This window comes from Peromyscus maniculatus, chromosome 12 (assembly GCF_049852395.1).
Source record: "Peromyscus maniculatus bairdii isolate BWxNUB_F1_BW_parent chromosome 12, HU_Pman_BW_mat_3.1, whole genome shotgun sequence".
NCBI lineage: Eukaryota > Metazoa > Chordata > Mammalia > Rodentia > Cricetidae > Peromyscus > Peromyscus maniculatus.
In genome coordinates, this window is record NC_134863.1 from 33748910 (window position 1) to 33770625 (window position 21716).

General features: G+C 35.7%; 1 protein-coding gene across 18 annotated transcripts in view; it reads left to right on the forward strand.

The window, feature by feature from the left end:
• Nucleotides 1-21716, forward strand: part of Zbtb20 (zinc finger and BTB domain containing 20) — a 775725-nt gene that overhangs the window by 24491 nt on the left and 729518 nt on the right. For 9 of the 18 annotated variants that reach the window (XM_076549393.1, XM_076549378.1, XM_076549396.1 and 6 more), the window contains exon 1: nucleotides 12545-12949. The exons of the other annotated variants lie outside the window; for them this stretch is intronic. The gene's annotated coding sequence lies outside the window, so the exon portion shown is untranslated. Of the gene's footprint in view, nucleotides 1-12544; nucleotides 12950-21716 lie in introns of those variants that run through there. 18 annotated transcript variants of the gene reach the window in all.

Sequence of the window (21716 nt, forward strand, 5' to 3'; positions counted from 1 at the left end):
TTAGTGTCACATGATACCATCTTTTCTAATGACTGTTTCACAACATGTAGAACTAAGCCAAGATGGAATGAATGCCACGTTTTTGTTTAGTCAGATTTCTTTCTTATTGTTTTCAGTGAAGGAGAATGTTTTAACAATATTGATAATTTTTTTTTCATTTAAGTGCTTATAACTGCCTATTGTTAACCTATAATGTATAGAATATGGTAGTATTTAATTTAATAGTTTGTAATATTTATCAATAACTGAGTATACTTGGGTGTGGACTTCTATTTATCAATGCCATTAGGCTAATTTAAATAACTCAGAGTGGAGGAACATCGAGTATTGAATTCAATTGCTAGTCTGTGGGAGAGATGAGGAGATGGCTTAGTGGGTAGAGTCGAGTGCTGCAAGGTTGCCCACCAGTTTGGCTCTTTGTGCTGCAAGGTTGCCGACCAGTTTGGCTCTTTGTGCTGCAAGGTTGCCCACCAGTTTGGCTCTTCAGCACTCATGTAAGAACCTGGGCAGGACAGCTAGGGAGGTGAGCAGGTGGACCTGTCAAACTTGAAGATAGCCAGCCTCACAGAATCAGTGAGCTCCAGGTTAAATGAGAAAAAACAAAAACAAAAACAAAAAAACTAGTGAGGGGGAAAAAAGGTGGCAATCTTCTTTAGCATTGACCTTCTGCAGCTAAAGCAAGATAAGGATCTAGCTACCCAGAGTTTACAGGTTCTGTTTCTGAACAGCAACTGCACCCCTAGTGAGTGTGAAGAGCCTAGAACCCCAGAGTTTTTTTCTGGGAATTGCCCAGGTGGCTGGACTTTGCAGTTACTTATTTGGGAGTGCCACTGTTCTAGTCCCATTGTTGCCATCACTAGCAGCCCTGAGAGCCAGCTCCTAAAAGCTCCATATTAGAGGCTGCCAAGGCCAAAACACAAATGAGAAAAAACAAAAACAAAAACCTTTCTCATTAATATTATGCCAGCAGGGCTCATTCTTGCAAAGCATTCTGGGAATTGTAGTTTTCAAGTTCCACCATAGTAAGCATGTGAGGGAAATCAGACTCATCCATTCATAGGCAAATAATTTTAGCAAATGAATTTGAGCCATTAGCATACACAGTGCTCCGTCAAAGATGGTGTGATGGCTTTTATTTTTAAATCCAAACTTTAAAATTTAGTAGAAAATATGTAACAAGGATGAAAGAAACTTAATATAATTTTAGGTAAGAACCAGGAGTTCAAAATAATTTTACTGGTAGGGGGTATTGTTTTAAAAATTGGAGAATTGATTGCCCCAGAGTATAGGAGAGGTAAACTCACTGGTAAAATTACATATTAATTCAGTTTTTGTCACTTTATTTTAAAAATGGATTTTGGTTTGTTACTGGAAGCTAGAGTTGATATTCATGAAATACATAGTGGTATTACATCCTATATTTACTTACATCCAACAACAGTTTCATTGGTCATAGTCATAGTAACATTTCTTACTAGCCTGACTTACCAGCTGTACATATTGCCCATGACTTATCAGCTGTAAACATTTTGACTATCACTCAAACAGCTGAAAACTGATATTTTAATATATTTATTAAGGTAACATTCAAAGCTGGCAAGATTGCCCAATAGGTAACGGTGCTTGCTGCTGAGCCTGGCCACATGAGTTCATTTTCTGGTACTCAACATGGTGGAAAGAGAATTGATTCCCAAAAGTTGTCCTCTTACCGCTACATGTTCACTGTGGTATTTGAGCATGCATGTGCATACATGCATGCACACTAAAACTATAAATAAATAAATAAATAAATAAATAAATAAATAAATAAATAAGGTAACAGTAGCAATAGCTAAAATGCAGCAAATGGAAAAAACATTTAAATTACATTAGGTAAATAATATCTAATGTTTTATAATGGCTACTATATTATTGTAAACACCTGATTAAACTGCTAAAGCACAAATTAGTTGTTGAGTGAAGTGCTGAGACAGTGACATTTATTGATGGAGAGATACTTGAATAGGAATTTTGAGTTTGTTAGGCAAAAGCCACGTGAGACTCATTAAGATGTTAACATGTTTATTACTATTTATTTGCTGTTTATTACTATTTTATACCTTTATATATGACATCATAAGAGGCATGCTCTAGAGTCCCAGATCATTAAGTTTATAAAATTAACTTCATAATGATGCTTGCTTACTTGCTTTGTTTCTTTTTTTTGTTTATTTCTCTCTTCATTCCCTTGTTTCTTTCTTTCATGGCTCCTATCATAGTGATTCAAAATTTCATAACCAGCAGTGTTCCTTTCTCTCTCTCTCTCTCTCTCTCTCTCTCTTTCTCTCTCCCTCCTTCCCTCCCTCCCTCCCTCTCTCCTCTCCTCTCCTCCCCTCCCCTCCCCTCCCCTCCCCTCCCCTCCCCTCCCCTCCCCTCCCCTCCCCTCCCCTCCCCTCCCCTCCCCTCCCCTCCCCTCCCCTCCCCTCCCCTTCTTCTCTTCTCTTCTCTTCTCTTCTCTTCTCTTCTCTTCTCTTCTCTTCTCTTCTCTTCTCTTCTCTTCTCTTCTTCTTTTTTTGGTTTTTGGAGATAGGGTTTCTCTGTGTAGCTTTGGAACCTATTCTGGACTTCGCACTGTAGATTAGGCTGGCCTTGAACTCACAGAGATCCGCCTGCCTCTGCCTCCCGAGTGCTGGGATTAAAGGCGTGTGCCACCACAACTGCCCAGCTGTTGTTTTCCTTCTTATTGACTGCTAACACTGCTTGTTTCAGTGCCTAGACATTTACTTTGTGTCATTTTGCTCAAGATTAAAGATGTTGGGAGTATTCTTTGCAATGTGAAAAGTTCAACTAAGTGGTAAAATGTTACCAGTTCAAATTAGAATCTTACATCTTATTTAAATTAGTGATAAGTCTAAATTTAGGGATATTCAGCATGGCATAGAATTTGTTTTGTTCAGAATACTCTTAACTGAGACATTATTGACAGACTACTTAAAACTAAGAAAATGATAATTTTGGATTCCCAGAATAATTAAGTTTAACTTAGTGTAATTTCAAGTTTTTATTTGATGAGAATTATGTAAAAATATTTAACATGTGTTCTGAATATATGATAATTTACTATTCTGCATTTGTTGTTAATGATGATCAAAACCTTCTCTAGATTGTTCTATAAAACTTTGTATTTACTAATTTTAAAAGATTATGAACTATAAATTCCTAAGTGTCAGAATTGACTGAATTTTGTTGCACAAACAACAATAACAACAAATACTGCTTTTTTTTTTTTTTATCAATTTGGATTGTTACAATGGCCAGTTACTTCAGAGGACTTAGCAGGTTGCTTTCATGCTGACTGTATTAATAACTGGCTTCATAATCTTTAGATAGGTTGTCACTGCTTTTTCAAACTCTAAAAATTGGCTTATAGTATGTTTGCTTTGAAAGTATCTGTCTGTCTGTCTATCTGTCTATCTATCATCTGTCATCTGTTTTTATCTTTCTATTTCTGTTCTTGATAAGGAACCTAGGGCCTTATGCATTGTGGTCAAGTTCTGTACCACTAAGCTTTAATTCCAGTCTTTGGAAATTTATGTATTTTAAACTTTGCTTATTTTATGTTTGTGTATGTTTTGCTTAGTATTTGTCTGTGAATTACATGTGTGCCTGGTGCTCTTCTAGGCCAGAAAATGGCATCAGATTCCCTCTAACCAGAGTTACAAATGACAGTTGTGAGCCACCATGTGAGTGCTGGGAATTGGACCTGGATCCTCTGGAATTGCAGCCAGTGCTCTTGACCACTGAACTATCTCTCCAGCCCTTTGAAACTTTTTCTTTTAAAAATGCTACTTTTCATCATGCTTTCTGTAAGTTTCACTTTGAGAAATTTAGTAAGCTTTTCCTTAAACATATACAAGATAAGTATTTTTCGAGTAATTTTGTCAATTACTCGAAAAACCCTTTTGATACAAATCAATATTCTCTCTCTCTCTCTCTCTCTCTCTCTCTCTCTCTCTCTCTCTCTCTCTCTCTCTCTCTCCCTTTCTCCCTCTCTCCCTCCTTCCCTCCCTTCTTCCCTCCCCCTCCCCCTTCCTCATTTCCTCTCTTCCCTCCCTCCTTCCTTTCTTCCATTTTCATTTAGGTTATTGTCAGGCTTGACCTATGTTACTTATTAGGTATGTGTCTTTGAGACTTTATTTTCTTCCTATAAGATGGGGACATAGATATTACTTTCTTATAATGCTCTTGGGGAGATTGTATGAGATAGTATTTGTAGCAATAGTTACAAGTCTACAGCATACAACAATGATAACATTTATTCTAAAAGGTAACTTTCCTCTAGGCTATCCTTCTAAGTGTATATCAGAAGCCATTGAGTTAAGATGCCTTTCATGTTTTTATGTGGCTTTAATTTTTCCTAGAAAATGTACTGCTGTACTTTTCTGGTATATTTAGTATGTTTCTGACATACTTAATATCTACTGTGCACATGAATGTTACATATGTGTTAAACACTTTACAGATCTGCTAGCGGCTAGCTTTGTCCTGGATTGCTCAGCAGGGAGGACTGAGTAGGAAGCAGGAAGAGTTCACTCAGTTCATATGTCTGAAACATTTTTCTAGACCCAGAGAGAAAGTATTGCAAATGACTTTAGTATGTTTTTTTATTATATGGGGTCAGCATTTATTGATTTTTGTAATAAAGGTACTTTATTCCCTTCATTTTCTGAAGATAGTCATATCATTTGAAGTAAATGTATAAGGTATTAACAGCATTAATGGTATAATGATCTTGTAATTCGGTGTTAATCTCTGTAGTTATTGTCCCCCATGGGCTGAGCTGTCCTGTATTTGGAAAAGGTAGATTGACTCATTTTCATCCGTGAGTCATTCTACATTAAAGGTACTTTTGATTTCTTCTACTCAAGATTTACTATTTCCTAGCCATTGTTCATTCCAGTAGTTACTCCTGGAAGTCTTGAGGGAAAGTGTCCATATTGCAAAGCTTTTAGTATGTGAGTGAGTGTGGGAATTGACTACTTCTTTGATTCTTTTGGTTTTCATTATACTACCATGTAAGACTATAGACACCATCCAAACTTTGCCAGAAGTTCACAGAGAAGAAAAACATTTACATTGCAAAAGTACTCTTAGAATTCTAGATTAGGTTTCACTCCTGAGCAAAAAAATCCACCTTCATGGAGGGAATTTCTTATTGCTTGTTCTTTCCTGCTATTCTCCACTCTTCCTCCCCCTTCTTATCTATTTCCTACCTTCAGATTGTTGCTTCTTTTCTTTCTTTTCTTTTTTTTTTTACCTTGCACAGTTTAACCCCACAAGACGGTGTACCCTAACCCTTTTAACTTATCAAGATGTTTTTCTCATGTACAATTGTTCCATTCCTATAAAGAGACTAACTTCAGACTTCTGGAACATTTTTTTATGCATGAAGAAAAGAAATAATAGATAAGCCAATTGCAAATGCAGGTTGAGTTTTCTTCTTAAGTGATGTCATTTACAGTCTGCTAGTGGGCCAGGAGAAGGCTGAGTAGCTTAAGACACCTGCTCCCAAGCCCGACAACCTATGTTCAATGACAGAACCCACATGATGGAAGAGAACCTACTCCCTCAAGTTGTCCTTTGACCTTCACATCAACATACTGTGGCACATGTGTGGGACAGACAGACAGACAGACAGATACAGTATATGAACATACACATTAATAATTGTAAACAAATATTTAAAAATATATTAGAGGACAATATCTTTTTTATTCAGTATTGTCTATTTGCCCACAAGCTCTTAAAATAAGGATACTTTAATATGTGAATTAGTAAATTTAAAAAGTAGTGCTTACAGGTTGTTTATGTCATCCTTATAACTCAAATTTGTTACTGTCTTTAATGAACTATTATTTGTGAAACTTATGTCTTTTTGCTTTGTTTAAGCATTTATCTTAGGATTTCTGTTGCTGTCAAGAGAAACCATGGCCATGGCAACTCTTATAAAGGAGAATTTAAATGAGTGGCTTACAGTTCAGAGGCTCAATTCATTATCATCATGGTGGGACATGGTGGCGTGCAGGCAGACATGGTGTTGGAGAGGTAGCTGAGAGTTCTACATCTTGTGCAGGCAACAGGAAGTGACCTGAGATACTGGCATGGCTCGGGCGTATGTGAGACCTCAAAGCCCACCTCCACAGTGACACACTTCCTTCAACTAGGCCATACCTCCCAATAGTGCCATTCCCTGTGAGCTTATAGAGGCTGGTTACATTCAAACTACCGCAGCAGCATTCATGTGTTCATTCACTCTTTCAAGAAAACTGAATTTTTGTTCAGCTATGTATCAGTTGCACTGCCAGGTGCCAGACCAGAGAACTGAACAAGTGATCTCCTATGTGTATAGTTTCAGTCCCATGTAGGAGAGAGGCATATAATATCCTCTAGTGCTACAACTAGCCATAAGAGAGATATTCCAAGTTACATACTCTATGCCTTTAGTTTTAAACTTAAATATTTGTTGATTATAATTGAAATTAGCTATTTTTCTTCTCATAAAAAGATTATACTACTCGGCAGTATTAGAAAACTGTGATTTATCTACAGTCTCTTTTCATTTTTCTTGGGAATAATGGTATACAAATTTAGTCAAATGACCAAAATTAAGAATTATTATCTAATAGGACACGTAGAATTACCCAAGCTTCTGAAACTTTCCATTTCTGCATAATGACTCTTAATTTCCTTCTTTTCTTCCTCCTCCTCCTCCTCCTCTTCATAATAAAGGTATCCTTGGGAACACCCCACATTTTTTCCTGTTAAATGTGTAATATAAAAATGTTCATGATAACTGAGAAGGAAACTCAGGAAAAGTATGACTTGGGATATTGGTAAATACCTTTGAAATTAGCTTTCTTTGATTTTGAGAATTAAAAAACCTGCACATTGTTTGAAGTGGTTATTTATCAAGATAATTCTGACCAAGATGTATGGTAACTAAAAACAATGGAATTTCATACTTTAGAGCAATATTTACCACTGATTTTCACAGTCATTTATGTACAGATACTGTTACTTAAAGAATTCACTAGACATTTTGGGTTATAAATTATAAGCTATATATAGTGTGTATAGATCACACTTTATGAAAACAAACTCTATTTCTAATCTCAGAACCTACTCCTCTCCATGTATGTATACATATACTTTCATAAGCCATATTTTTTTTTTTTTTTTTTTTTTGGTTTTTCAAGACAGGGTTTCTCTGTGTAGCTTTGCGCCTTTCCTGGGACTCACTTGGTAGCCCAGGCTGGCCTCGAACTCACAGAGATCCACCTGGCTCTGCCTCCCGAGTGCTGGGATTAAAGGCGTGCGCCACCACCGCCCGGCTTATATTTTAAATTTAGATATTTATGGTCTTGTGTTGAGCTTATTGGGGGGGTTTAAGGCACTGTTATATAAAATATCACCTTTAGCCAATGTTATTTGATTGTGTTAACTAGATTGTTTACATGCCCATTCCCTACTGTTCTGTGAAGTCTTCAAGGGCAAGAACAGTGTGTCATATTTTAAAATCTTTTCATCTCCAGTACATAGTAAGCAGACAGTATATGTATATTTAATGCATAAAGATCAGAACAAGGGTAAGTACTTTATTTAAGACAGGTTCCCTAAGACAATTGTTCGGATCATTTTTAAAGTGACTAAGGAATTTTAGTATGTCAACCAAGATGAAAGTTATACTGTACCCTATATTTTGCCCATAGTGCCATTAGTAGATTAGAAATTAAAGTCACCTTTAACTTTACAAAGTTAACTTGTATATGTTCTGTTCTCAGTCGTTGGTTCTCTCAAAATCAGATGAATTCAGAGGGAACCTGTCTGGCTGCTTTTGTTTCAACTGCAGGCAGTGGAGCAGAAGGACGCCGCGTGGCACTAGAATGAACTGTTGAAGTAGTAACAGTTTTATACAGAGACTGAGCCATTTTGGATGACTCAAAATTTTATGAGAAAACATTTAATTGCTTATGCTGTTTTTAAGAGGAAATAAAATTACATACTGTTTAAAAAAAAAAAAAAAAAAAAAAAAAAAAAGAGTAAGTCACAAGTATGAATATTTAGAATATACCCAGACAATTCACAGTTAAAACAGATTTTATGAAATTACATACTTTTATTTATTCATTTTTCTCTTCAAATTTCTTACAATTGAGTCTTGCATTTTCATTACCTTAGGCTACATAATGTTGAGGATGTTTTATTGTGCTGTATGTGTTTATTTATCCATGAAATACTTGATTGCACAATTTTGAAGTATATGCTGTTTAGAGTACACAACTTTCCTTTTTTGGTGTATGATATATGTGTGTATATACATGTATGATGTGTGAGGGGCATGTGCTTGCTGTGCCAGTGTGAAGGGTGCCACTCAGGATAATCTTGGATGTTTGTCTTCCATCTTGTTTGAGGCAAGGCCTCATTTGCTGCTGTATATATGAGGCTAGCAGGCTTGTGAGCTTCTAAGAGATTCTCCTATCCCCACCTCTCATCTCACCTTAGGAACACTGGGATTACAAAATTGACTTGGGTTCTGTAGATTCGAGCTCAGGTTCTCACATATGTGCGAGCATTTTATCCACTGAGCCATCATTGCACAATATTCAAGAACACCAGACAGGATATTTTAGAGTTGCTCTACCCATAAACCAGATGTATTGAGGACTCCAGTTACTGAATTTTTCCTGTGTTGTATTGATAAGTGAAGCATGATGAATTGAATTTAACCCACAAAATATTTGGGACATTGAAGTATAGGAATTAAGCCATGAGATCTAAATCAGATAGGCTAGATTCAAATCCCATTACCACTAAATAGTGTGATCTCAGGCAATTACTTAATCTTCTTGTTTTTTCATCTTGAAAGTATGGCCTAAAAACAGTTCTTACCTAATAGGGTCATTATTAAGATCTAATGAGTTAATAAATGAAAATAACTTAAAACATTTCCTTATACATAGTGAGCACTTAAGCACTGGCTATCAAAATAATTGTTATATTTCAGATTCAATTATTTCCCTTAAATTTAATTTTCATTAGATGAAGAAACCTGAACTGTGGATAGTTACATGACTTCTCAGGATATGCAAAAATTAGCAGTAATTCTGTGCCCAGAAAACAATGTTTTTATTTTGTTATTTGTGTGTGTGTGTGTGTGTGTGTGTGTGTGTGTGTGTGTGTGATGCTGTTGTGTGTATGACAGCATGTGTTTGGAAGTCAGAGGACAACTTTTGGGAGTTGATTCTCCTACTATGGGTTCTAATAATTGAACTCAGGTTTTCAAGCTTGCACTTTCAAGTGTCTTTTATGAATTGAATCATTATACCGGCTCCAGAAGAAATACTTTTTATATTTGATAAATAATAGACTTTGTTTTTATTTTTAATCATGATATGTTTGTGTGTGGTGTAAGCGCATGTGAGCTCTGGAACCTGTGGAGAGGCCAGGGGCACAGGATCTCTCTGGAGGTAGAGTTAATAGGCAGTTGTGGACTGTCTGATATGGGTGCTGGGGACTGAATTCTGGTCCTTGACAAAGGCAGTGCACACTCTTAATTGCTGAGTCATCTCTCTATTCCGAATAGTTTTTATTATTTTTTGAAGGACTCTTAGGCTTGTAGAACGTTGAAGGGAAGCTATGAGATTTCCCATGTACCCTTTACCTCCATGCTTACATTAGTACCCTCTCCTTATCAATCATGTGCTTTAACAGAGTACTGCATTTGTTATAATGATTCACTTTGTCTGGTTATTAGCACTCAAAATCCATCTGTAACATTTATCACCCTTGATATTATACATCCTATGGGTTTTAACAAAAGTATTATCACATGTATCTGGTCACTTTTAGATAATATTGAGAATAATTTCAAACCCTGAAAAGTCCTCTGTGTTTCATTTATTCATCCCATCTTCATCGGAACCCCTGGAACTATTGCTTTTTTTTCCCCCACTATCATTTATAATTTGTCTTTTCTAGGATGTCATATAGTGGGAAACATGTAAATTATAACCTTTTCACATTAGCTTCTTTTACTTGGTAATAACATTTAAATTTCCTCCATATCTCTGCATGGCTTTGTTCTTTTTAGCTCTGGAAAACATTCTATTGTCTCGATATATCACAGATTGTTTTTCCATTCATTTAATAAAGAACATCTTGATTATTTGCAAGTTTGGGAAACTATGACTATAACTCCTGTAGAGCAACAGTGTTGTTGAGGATTTTAAAAATAGATTTGCAAGAAACTGTCAAGTAGTTGTACTACTTTCTATTGTTTCCATCAGTGAATGAATTCAGAGTTCTGGTTGCTCCACATCCCCACCAGCATTTGGTATTGTCAGTGTTTTGGGTTTTGGCCATTCTAAGGAGTGTGTGGTGATATCTTCTTGTTTTGCTTTGCACTTCTTTGAAGACATATGATGTGCATATTTTCATTTGCTTTTTTGTCTTTTGTTTTTCCTCTTCAATGAGTTGTCTGTTAAGCTCTTTGCCCAATTTTTAATTCCATTGCTTGGTTTCCTGTTGCGCTTAAGACAACATTTCATATTTTAGGTAATTGTCTATGACAAGATTTGTCTTCTGCAAATATTTCCTAACCTTTCATGGCTTGTATTACCACTATCTTTTCTGTATCCATCGTCACAGAGGAAAAATGGTAATTTTAATGAAGTTTATTTTATTTTTTTTCTTGGAACACCATTGGTATTTTACTTAATTTTTCCTATATTTTTGGAGTCTTAGGGTTTTGCATTTTACAAATATTTTCAAAGCATTTAGGGTCTGTGTCTAGGTTTTCTTTTTTCATGTTGTGTTGTTCCTGCATTGTGTTGAAAAGACTTTTTTTGTTCCATTTTTAATTTTGTTAAAGATTAGTTGTCTAAGTTCATGTGGATCTATTTTTGACCTTCTTACTTTTTAAAACTATTGATATGTTTTTTATTTATTTATTTTTTTTGCCAAAGCCACACTGTGTTGATTATATTGTAGCTTTATGATAAACATGGAATTACCAGGTAGAGCAGCAAGTGACAAGATGTGTGCTAATATATAGGATGACTTTGAACTTGATATGTTGCTAAGAATGATCATTAATTAACTTCTGCTTCATCTGTCTCCACATCCTTTAAATGTGGGATTATAAGTATAAAACACTATGCCCAGTTTTAGGAAGTGCTGGGGTTGAACCCAGGCCTTTTGTGTATGTAGGCAAGCACTTTGCCAACTGATCAACATATCTCCCACCCAGCTCAGTAAGATTGTTCTTATTATGTAATGAAATACGTTCTGAATTTTGAAGCACAGTATACACTAAGCCACATAAAAGGATGGTTTTATAGTTAATATATTTAAGATCATGGGTTCCCAAATATAAGATTGGAATAAGTCAGATGTACTCTTTTCTTTTTCTTTTTTTTGTGTGAATTCCTTTAGAAATATTTACTATATTTTATTGTTTTTAAATGCATACAAATGACACAGTCAAATGGTATAGGACAGTATTAAGGAAGATGGGTGTACTAGACAGATACAGTACTCAGGTATGGTATAGTGAATTCAGGACTTGTTTTGAAAAAAATAAGGGATAATAAGAGTGACTTGTAGCCAGTCCTGTTTTCTGATGTTGGTCATTCTACAGCTGAAAATATGTTGCCATTTTAGAAAAGGCATCTGGGAGTTGGCAAATGGTATGGGGTGTACTTGGTGGGATGAATAATATAGTTAGAACTATCTTCCTGGAGCTACTGTGTGTGGAAATTTGGTTAAAGATATAGGATAAATAGTTGCATTTTTTTTCAAGAAAGGTTTATTTAAAAACACCAGTTTTAGTTTTTATTTCTAATAAAAGATCAAGGGTTATTTACCATAGTTTCAGATCCATATTATATGGAACCTTGTCCTGCTTGAATGGTAACTCCTAGTGGGTTTATTTCTCTGGTATACTATGTATTGTATACATTGCACCTGTTCTTACAGACTACATTGCATTGTGGTGTTTGTGTAGCTGGATGCTTCAAACAAGAAACCAGTCTACTTTCTTCTAGGGCACTAATCTATTAGCAAGTTAATTGAACTTAATTCTGTTCTTGTCTTCAATTTGGTGTATGGTTTGGTTTATTTACTGAACAGTGATTTCTCCTTGCAGTTATCAGTTTTGTCTGAGATCAGTTTTCCTATTGTATGGAGTCTGTTTCTTACAGCCTCTTTTAAGACTGCTCTGACTTTAAAATCATTACTAGGCTTTTGTCAGAGCAGATTTGTTGACATTTTTCTCACATTAAAAAAATAAATTTGAAAGATTGCACAAATAAGCTATGCAATTCCCTATTTCCTGCTAATATGCAAAAAATGTATTTATGATAATTACACACGTACTGTGTGCCAGAGCTGAAACAATGCATTGCTCATAATGGAGCATAAATAAAGAAGGTGGAGCCAGCTGCTTTAAACTGTTTATTTGCAAGCAGCAATGCTATAGAGAATATACCTTTTTCACTCTGTTAGTCTGGCAATGCTGAACCTGTTGCTGCATTAGACGAGTTGCATTTTGCTGGATAGGGGAAGGAGGGCTGTCTGCTGTCTGGTAGGAGGGCTTTGTCTGTGCCTTTCTCTCTCTCTGTTTCTTTCTGTTTTTCTTTCTCTCTCCTCTTTCTCTCTCACTGGCTTGCTTGCTCTGTCTCTGTCTTTCTCTCTCTCTCTCTCTCTGCCCCCCTTCCCCTCCCTTTCTCTTGCTCTCTCTCTCTCTCTTCCCGTCTCTGTGGTTTGTAAGGTAGGTTGCAGTGTGTGTATATACACAACATCAAGAGCAGGAAAATGGACTCATTAGGGAGGCAGGCAGTCATTACCACTCACACTGTACTTCCAGGGAGACACCGATTATGAGAAGAGAAACTCAGCGCTGGGGAAGAAGGTAGGGGCAGACAACTTTCATAAAAACAACCCTGCCTCCTGAGTCCCCCTGTATTTATCATCTTATTCAGTCCACAGTGCTTTTATGCTTGCTTTCTTGAATTTTAATTTCTGTATTTAAATTTGACAGAGCTAATGCTAGCTTAAAATTTGGAACATCTATAGGAGGCCTACCCTTTACTAATTTTCTTAATTATTTCAGGGTGTGACCTTGTGATTCAGTTTTATTAGTTTAAAAATAATTACAAACAAAGCTATTTTTCTTACTAAAGTACCAAGTAAATCAGAGTCTTTCACTCTTTTAAAACAAACTCCTCCGTATGTTTGTCTCTTTGCTGTTCTTGTCTGTTTATGCAGTTCCATCTGTCTGTCTATATATCATGTTGTCCTTATTTATTGCTAACTGGATTTTGTTAGTTATTTGCCAGTGAGTTTTAGCTGCAGTGCCAGTGTGGGTACAACCAAAGTGAGACTCTTGTTCTTTGTTTTACATTGAAGTTTAAAGTCCATATTTACAGTTGAGATCCTTGAAGCAGGTTGCATGCTTTGAGCCAGCATATTTATTTGATGACATTAGACATAAGGTGAGGGGTAGCCCCCGAAGGTGGGAAAGAATCAAGTAACTATTTTTGCTATTACATGTATAGAATTAGTGCAGTAGGGGGCTATATTTTGAAAGGAATTGGGGCTATTTTCTAACTTTTTATTTTACAGATGGATTGCTGCATTTATACTGATATTACTGTGGTTATTAAGAATACAAACTTTCTTAACAAGCAGTTTTTATTCTGGGACAGTTTCCTTTTAGTTTGTTACTGTTTATTTATGCTTGGGGAGGGAGTAGTGGGGGCTGGCTTTTTTTTTTTAAACAAAGTGGAAGCTATGGAGTGTATCAGGCCATTTTGTGCAACAACTGTAAGTATTCCCTTAACATTTTGAGACCATAAATAGTGTATTTGTTATTGTAAATATGTATTTGAGGTACTCTTTTTCTTCTTCTTTCTTTTTCTTCTCATCGTGGGAAAAAAGTTATGTTTCAAACTAGCTTTCATTGTTGAGGAATTTTCTAGAAAAGTGTTTTTCAAAATTCTAAGGAGTAGTTAGATAAGATCCTTTTGAAGAATACTTTTAAATAGACTTATTTGGGTTTGTACGAAAGTAAAACTTTTATTCATCTGATAAAAATTAAGTCAGACACAGACACATAAATATTTTCAGAAAATACAGGAGCGATGATAGGAAATGGATGCTGATCTGTGGAGATCTTTGGTAATCACAATCACCTTTTTGTAATACATTATTTATTTACTATAAGTGGCAGACTTTCCCCCGTTAATTCCATTAGGCCTCTCTGACAACACAAAGAAGTCCATAAAGCAATATTCTTAACCCACCTGGGACACTGCAGCAGACTCCTCAACACATTCTCAAGGTTTAAACCTAGTAAAATGTTTATTAAAAATCCATTATTACAGGACGGTAGTGAACTTTTGCCACTAAAAGTCTTTTTCCCCTCTTCTTTTAAAAAATTTATACTGAGACTTTTAATTTAGTTATTTTCTCCACGGTCTTTTCAGCTGAAAAGGCAGCTTTGACCAAGAGCAGTACAAACCTGAAGTACATTTAGTCAGGCCCATCCAGAGGTTGTTTTCATCAAAGGTCCAAGGAAAGTTTAGGAGGAATCTTTAGGAAGTGTGTGTTAACATTGTGCATAATAATTGGGGGTTTGAATAGTTTTTTTTTCTCATTTCAGACTCTGATCCAAGAATTTGTTTCAGGACTAATAGGTCAGAAGTGTGTCTGTCCTATACACCTGTTATTTTTGGTATTATCACTGAGAGAATTATCTAAAATTCTCTTTTAAACAAAAGAAATCTTTCACGTATCTTTTGATCAGTCGTTTTAATGTGAATGTGTATTTATGGAAATGTTACCGTACATTTATGTACATAATTCATATTTATATACATCAAAGAATCACAGATGCATTGCTGATATAATCTAAATATTTCACATTGTGTTTTTACATTACCCACAAGTAAACATCAAATGCAGCAACTCTCAAAAGAAAATGGAAAAGGAAAATTTTAGTCATTTCTGTGGTGGTTTTAATTTTTAGAGTGTGTTTTCTTTTGCATTATAATTCTTGGTTGCCTTCAGTAAATTGAAAATATTTTTAGTATGAAAAATAATCTTGTCCTTTTCTGGGAGGAACTGTCACAATCTAAATACTGCAGGACATTGTAAAATGTGCATAAGTAAACTTAAAGCCAGTGCCCTCTGCTGCACAGGGATTTGGAAAGCTGAAAGGCTTGCGTCACAGGAGGGCTATCGAGTGCCAGAAAAATTCATTAACTAGCCTTGTTGGTTTGGGTGGGCTCATCTTCCTGTTTAGGTCCTAAAGCCTTGGTCAGGTCACAGTGTGTTTCATTTGAATGTTGGAGCAGACAGTTATCTAACACACCCACATGAGGAAGTGCTTTAAAGCAGTTATTTCATGCTTTGCCATGCCCTGTAGCTAAAACAATTTGGTATTGAGTGACGTGTGTGTGCTTTTTAACTCCTATCCGATGAAAATCAGCTTTGGCTCTTTGAAAAGCACCCAAACAGTTGAATGCCAAACAGTATGATTCAAATGCTAAGCACATGCCAGTTTAAACTTTTTATTTTTTTTAACTGAAGGGCGAATCACTATGATTATTTTTAATAGAAAGACTATGTGTGATTTCCTGCATCATACTCAAAAGGGTTTCAAAAATCACAGATACTTTTCCTTCATGTTTTTTTTTTCTGCAGAAGCCTATATTAGTCAAGAGGAAAGCAGCTGCATACTTTCTCCCTGAAATGTTAACAAATAAATGGCATTTCTGTTTATTTATCTATTTTTGAATTTTAATGATTAGTCCTTGTGCTAATTAACAAATTCCTGTATTCATAAAATCTGGCACTATATAAATAACCAATTGTGTGATTATCTACACATGTTCTGGTCTTCTATAAATATAGAAATTATTGGTGGATGTGTTCGTGGACTTGCCCAACCCTGAGTAGTGACTGGTTATGCTGTCTCAAGGAAGCCAAATTCAGGCCCTGAGCAACATGTTGCTCTGAGGTCTGGCAAGGTGTGTGGAAGCAGCATCTGGCTCCTGTGCTCACTGTGATCTTTTCTGGCAAAGGGAGGTCTGTTGTTGACATTCTTTGAATGCTGCTAGTCCCCAGCCTTCTTCAGCTGCAAGGGTGGCCTCTTGAGAGTAGTGGTTGATAATGGGCATTAGAGCTGCCCTATCTTGGAGCTACTTAAAAATATACAAATTTTGTTTTTTTTTTTTTTTGTTTTGGGGGTATTTTTTTAAAATTTGTATTAAAGAAGCCCATTCCAACTTTTTACACTGGTAAGGAGCTAAGCTAGTGTAAGTCACATAGTACTTAAGAGAAAATCTGACTATTTTCACTTATTGGCCGTATAAGGTACAAGCAAATTTTAGAAATTGGGTATCACAAAGAAACAGGTTATCCTGCAGTAGTGGCTGTGTGTACTGTCAGTTGTGGAAGGGGTACTTGCAAGTGGATTTTACCCCCTATTTAAGAAAAATAATTTTAAAATAGCTTACAAAGTAGCAGGTTTCCTTATGGCTTTTTTGTCCATACTTAGTTTTGGTTGGCTCTTGACCCCATCAACTTTCAGAATTCTTAATCTTGTTTTTCTGTCTGCCTCTTCATGTGCCAGTATCATAGTTATAATAACTAAGCAATCTGTCCTTTGCTTAGAGGCCAAGGCCTTTCTTTTTTCTTTTTCATTTTATATAAGACATTCTGGTACTTTTATGTAATCACTTAATTAGCAAAGTGCTTTTTATTTGTGACAGAAATCTAAAGACTACATTCATATTCTACAAATTCTAGAAAATGTATGACTTCTTGGTGGTCTGTTACATACATGTCCTGTATTTATATATCATTATTGATATCTATTATATTTATTTAATGTACCAAGAATATTTTTGAGCTGTTTTAGAAACAGTAGAGGCATATTTCTGAGGCTTTAAGAAGAAATAGTGCCACCTACCTGTTCTTACGGTCCTGCCTGTGGAATCCACCACAGCAGGTGTTCAAAGCAGCATTTAGGGGTTTACAAGAAGTGGGACTTTCTGTGACTCTGCCCCTTCCTACAGTTACACAGTTATGGACTGTGCCCAGCTGGTTGTGCACTCAGCTGAGGGAAAATGATCCTTGACTTTGGCTTCATAACCTTTCTTCTCCAAGATCAAGCTCTTTGGTGATTCTGCAGTTCACTTGAAAGTAATCTGCTTGAGGATGTGGAACTTTTGCCTTTCTGGAATCTTTTGACAGTCAACTAAAACTTCAGGCGGGTGTTTTGTAGTTCTCTTAAGCAATGAGACTCTTACATAAGCACCCAGACAAACTTAGCTACTGACTTCCAAGTAAGAGAATGGAGGAAAGGAGCAAGGACAGTTGATCAGTTCATATAGTTGTCAGATGGAAACCAAACGAATTCTGAGTAATTCGGAATATCCTTGCTTTCCTTTGAAGTTGATTGAAAGGATGCTGTTTGCTTTTTTGATATTAGAAATAACTTTGTCATTGAAGACTTCTGTGTCTCTATATATGATGAATTTAATGTTCGTATTTCACATTACACAGTTAAGTATCAAGATTTTATTTGAAAACTTCTTATATTAAACTACTAATGTGAGGAGTTATATTAAAAATACATTTATATATAGTAGAATTTGGAGTTTTTAAAGGATAAAACAATACTCAATAAATTGAAACTATAAAGGTACAAAGGGGAATAATTATAAATTACATATAGTTTTATTTTGCCCTTAATGAACTCACTTTTTTTGAAACCATAAAATTTGTTATGTAAGTTTTAACAGTTAGAAGGCTTTAGTTTTTCTTTTTATTAGATTACTATGGGTTTTTGTTTTAGTTTTTCTTTAAAATATCCTATGAATTTACAATCAAATTGTGATTTATTATTGTGAATTTATTTTGTAGTTTGAACTTCCAAGCAAATAAAATGTAACTGACAAAAATTATATGAGTGTTTTCAATTTGTATAGGTATGCCAACTTAACAATTAGTAAAGAAAATAACTAGCAGAATGCTTATTCAGTTTTTATAACTTTTCGGTTCCCATATGCACTTAAGAAAACTGTATGACTGTCATTTTAAATAAAAATACTATATCTAGACATCCTTTCTTTTGTTGGCTAAATAGAAGTTAGGCAAATACTCTTGGAAAGGCTGGGCTTCTCTACACTATTCCTTGTTGGTTTGTTTTCTTTTTAAATACTGGACACACTAAATTTCCTCTTGATTCAGTAAATATAGTGCTTTTCTGTACATACTTCTTAGTGTCTTTATATTCCTGGTTGTATAGTCTTACCACCTTGGTTTTAGAAAGGACAAAAAGAACTATAATACTTACAACATTTTGTGGCTTCTTATATCAGCAATGATCTTTATTTCCTCATTTCATCTCTACAAAGGAGAGAAATAGGTGTGATCAAAAGTAAATGAAGATCCATTGAGATAATATAGTAATGATGTTGGTGGAAGGAGTAGGTGAAAGAAAAGGACTTTGTGTTCAACTTTAGTAAAACCCATTAAACCCATTCCTGCAGCTCTCCTTTCCATCCTTCTAAAACAGATAGGTGTAAACATTCCATTCATCAGGCACAGATTCCAGTGGTCCATCAAGACAAGGTCATGGAAGAAGTCCAAACATCTTACATTGGCAGTCCTCTCAGTGCCATGATTCTTTTGCCCTTTAATCCTTGGATTTGAGTTGTGAGCAGATTTTCATATTGGTGAACAGATTTATTTGTTTTTGTAAGAAGTCTTCCTAACAAAGCCTTTCCCAAGCCTGTGCTGAAGTGCCATGAGCAGAAAGAAGGTGGGGGAGCTGATCCATTAAGTTTGTGTGTGTTTCCTCTTCAAGTCAAATGATTTTATATAAAACAACAACAAAGCACTTTCTAAACTTTGTGGCCCACAAAATGGGTCCAGGTTTTCTTTTACATAATGGCTTTATGAAACCAATTTTTAAATAGTCCATTCTACCCTGTATTCTGCCTATTTGGTCGTTTGCATTGTTAATATTGAACAGATATGAATAATTCTTTAATTTTAAGGAAAAAATTAATCTTATATTCTCAGTATACCCACCAACATGAAGAAGGTAGTCTAGGACTTACACACAATAGATGCATTCTATTAATTGAGCATGAAACATGAATAAGAGTTTAGAAACTAATTTTTTCTTGGTATGCTGAGAGAAATTCTATGGTTTCCTACAAAAAGCTCTTGCTCAGGAATCAGGTGGCATTAATTAATGCAAAAAAAAAAAGGATTTAAAGTGGCTAAATCTGGAGGCCTTGTTTCTGGTTCTGATTGTGATTTTAGAGAGGTTACAATCTCTGTTTCGCAGTTTCCTTGACAGTAAAACAGGGTAAAACTTCTCTAAAATTTTTAAAGTCTTAATGTGATTTTGTTTTAGGTAGATATATCTGTAGGTCTATCTGCTCATATTTTAGTTTATAAGTTAAAAGTATATGGAGGAAGTTTAGGTTGGTAATGAAGGAAGAATAGAAGAGGCCTATGTGGTCTGAGAGAGCATAGCACTTTTATTTTGAGGTGGTGGTTTTCAGAGTAAGTAAATATCACAATATATTATTGGTCTTCTTTAATGATTCAGTGATTGCAATAAACCAATTTTTTTTTGTCAGACTAAAGTACTTAATTGTCTGTGGGTGGTTTGATAAAAGACAGTTTTTAACTAAATGAAGTGCAACATGGCCACTATGGCTCCACTCCTTTCCACTGGCCACTAGATGGAGAGGCGGTCCATGTCCACAGCTTGTCCGTGGTAAACAGCTCGCTTCTGAGTTTCTACTGGCAAAGCCGAACTTGTATGCCTTTGAACATTTTTATGAACACAGACATGGCATTTTGGAACCGCCATCAGAGAATATGTTGTCTTCTATAAAAGCTTGATGTGATTTTCATGAAATTCAAAATGATTTGCTCTTCTTTAGGCCCCTGTAAATGCTGGCAGATACAGGAGGCCAGTATTACAACTCGTTTTAACTGCCACAATAGAGCCTTTTGCCTCTTTCAAATTTGTCCACTTAGAAAGGGCCCTGTAATGAATGTCAGCACGACAGTGCCACCTTGTGTCCCCGTTGCTATGAGAGTAACTAATGCATGAGCCAGTGAAAAGGAAAGAACTGGACATTCACAAAAAAATTTGCAAATTAGATTTTACATTGATGCAGAAATCCTTGTGAAGTGTTTTAGTATGTTTGAGAATTCTTTTTTAAAAATTTTTATTCTTCTTTCGTACATGGCATCTCAACCAAAGTATTCCCTCCCTTCACTCCTCCCAGTCCCTCCCCAAATGCACCTTCCCTCTTCCCAGATCCAAGCCTCCTCTGTTTCCCTTCAAAACAAAGCAACAAACCAAAACAAAAAACAAACAAACAACAACAATAACAAATACCAAAACAAAACAAAAAGTCCAGGCCTCCCAGGGATATCCAGGGAACATGACCTAACAAGATAGAGTAGGACTGGGCACAAAACCTCACATCACAGCTGGACACCTGATAGGAGGAAAAGGGCCCCAAGTGCGCATCCTCAAGAAGATATTAGGATCTTGCATTTCCCCCTTTCTCATGCTAGTGTATATTAAAAATTCTTTTAAAATGCTGAGTTCAGAGAGGGACATACTTAGAATTAGAGATGGATAAGACAATGAGTAGGAGAGATTTTCACTTCTAAAACTGAAATTAAGCATACCAGACAGTGAGATATTTCCTCCTTTGAATTCTGATGGGAACTTTTATGTGTCCCTTTTAATACCACTTCTCACATTGGATTGTCATTGTTTTTAAGCTTATATATATGTTTGAGCCCTGAGCTGGAGGATGAGGTTTCTGTATTAACTGTCATTCTGGAACCTTCTATAGCATGAAGAATAGTCAGTTACTTTAGGTCCACATGAATAATTATACTGGTTAGTTTATGACCTGCATTTATTACACACACACACACACACACACACACACACACACACACACACACACTCACACACACTATCCTCCTAAGTTTCAAATGATTTTAAAGCATTTCTGTTTTGGAAAAACGCCTTTTGACTTACCTCCTTTTCAAACCATCCTTTATAACTCTACTTCCCTTTGGTATAAAAATGGCTTTTCTGTTTTTGCTTAAGAAAACTACTCTAGAGTGTGTATTGTAGTTGACTGTGGACAACACTCAGTTTCTAATTACAGCTTCACAACAAATTTACAGTGCTAATGTGGATGAGATACTTGACCCTCTTACGTTAGTTTCCAGTGCATAAAGTCAGTGGAGGTCTGGTCATGCTGAAGGGGTGTTAACTGATGATTTTTGGAGGGGCTGGTCTTATGGTTATATTACCTTGGTGCCTTTGGTATCTTAGTTTTTTAAATTATTATTATAGCTAAAAGTTGAATTGCTAGTTGTTGAAAATACTATTTGTCATCTCATGATTCAGAAGAGAAAACTCTTATAGGGGTTAAATTTGATATGGGCAAGGCAAAACTGAGGGGTATTCTAAGGTTTTGCTTTTTATTAAATATTTAGTTTGGTTGGTTGGGCTACCACCATCTTTTTGTCCATTAGCTCTAAAGTAAGTCAAGTAGAATTAAAGAACAAGATGAGCATGTATTGCTATAGAACTATAAACTACTTGTAAC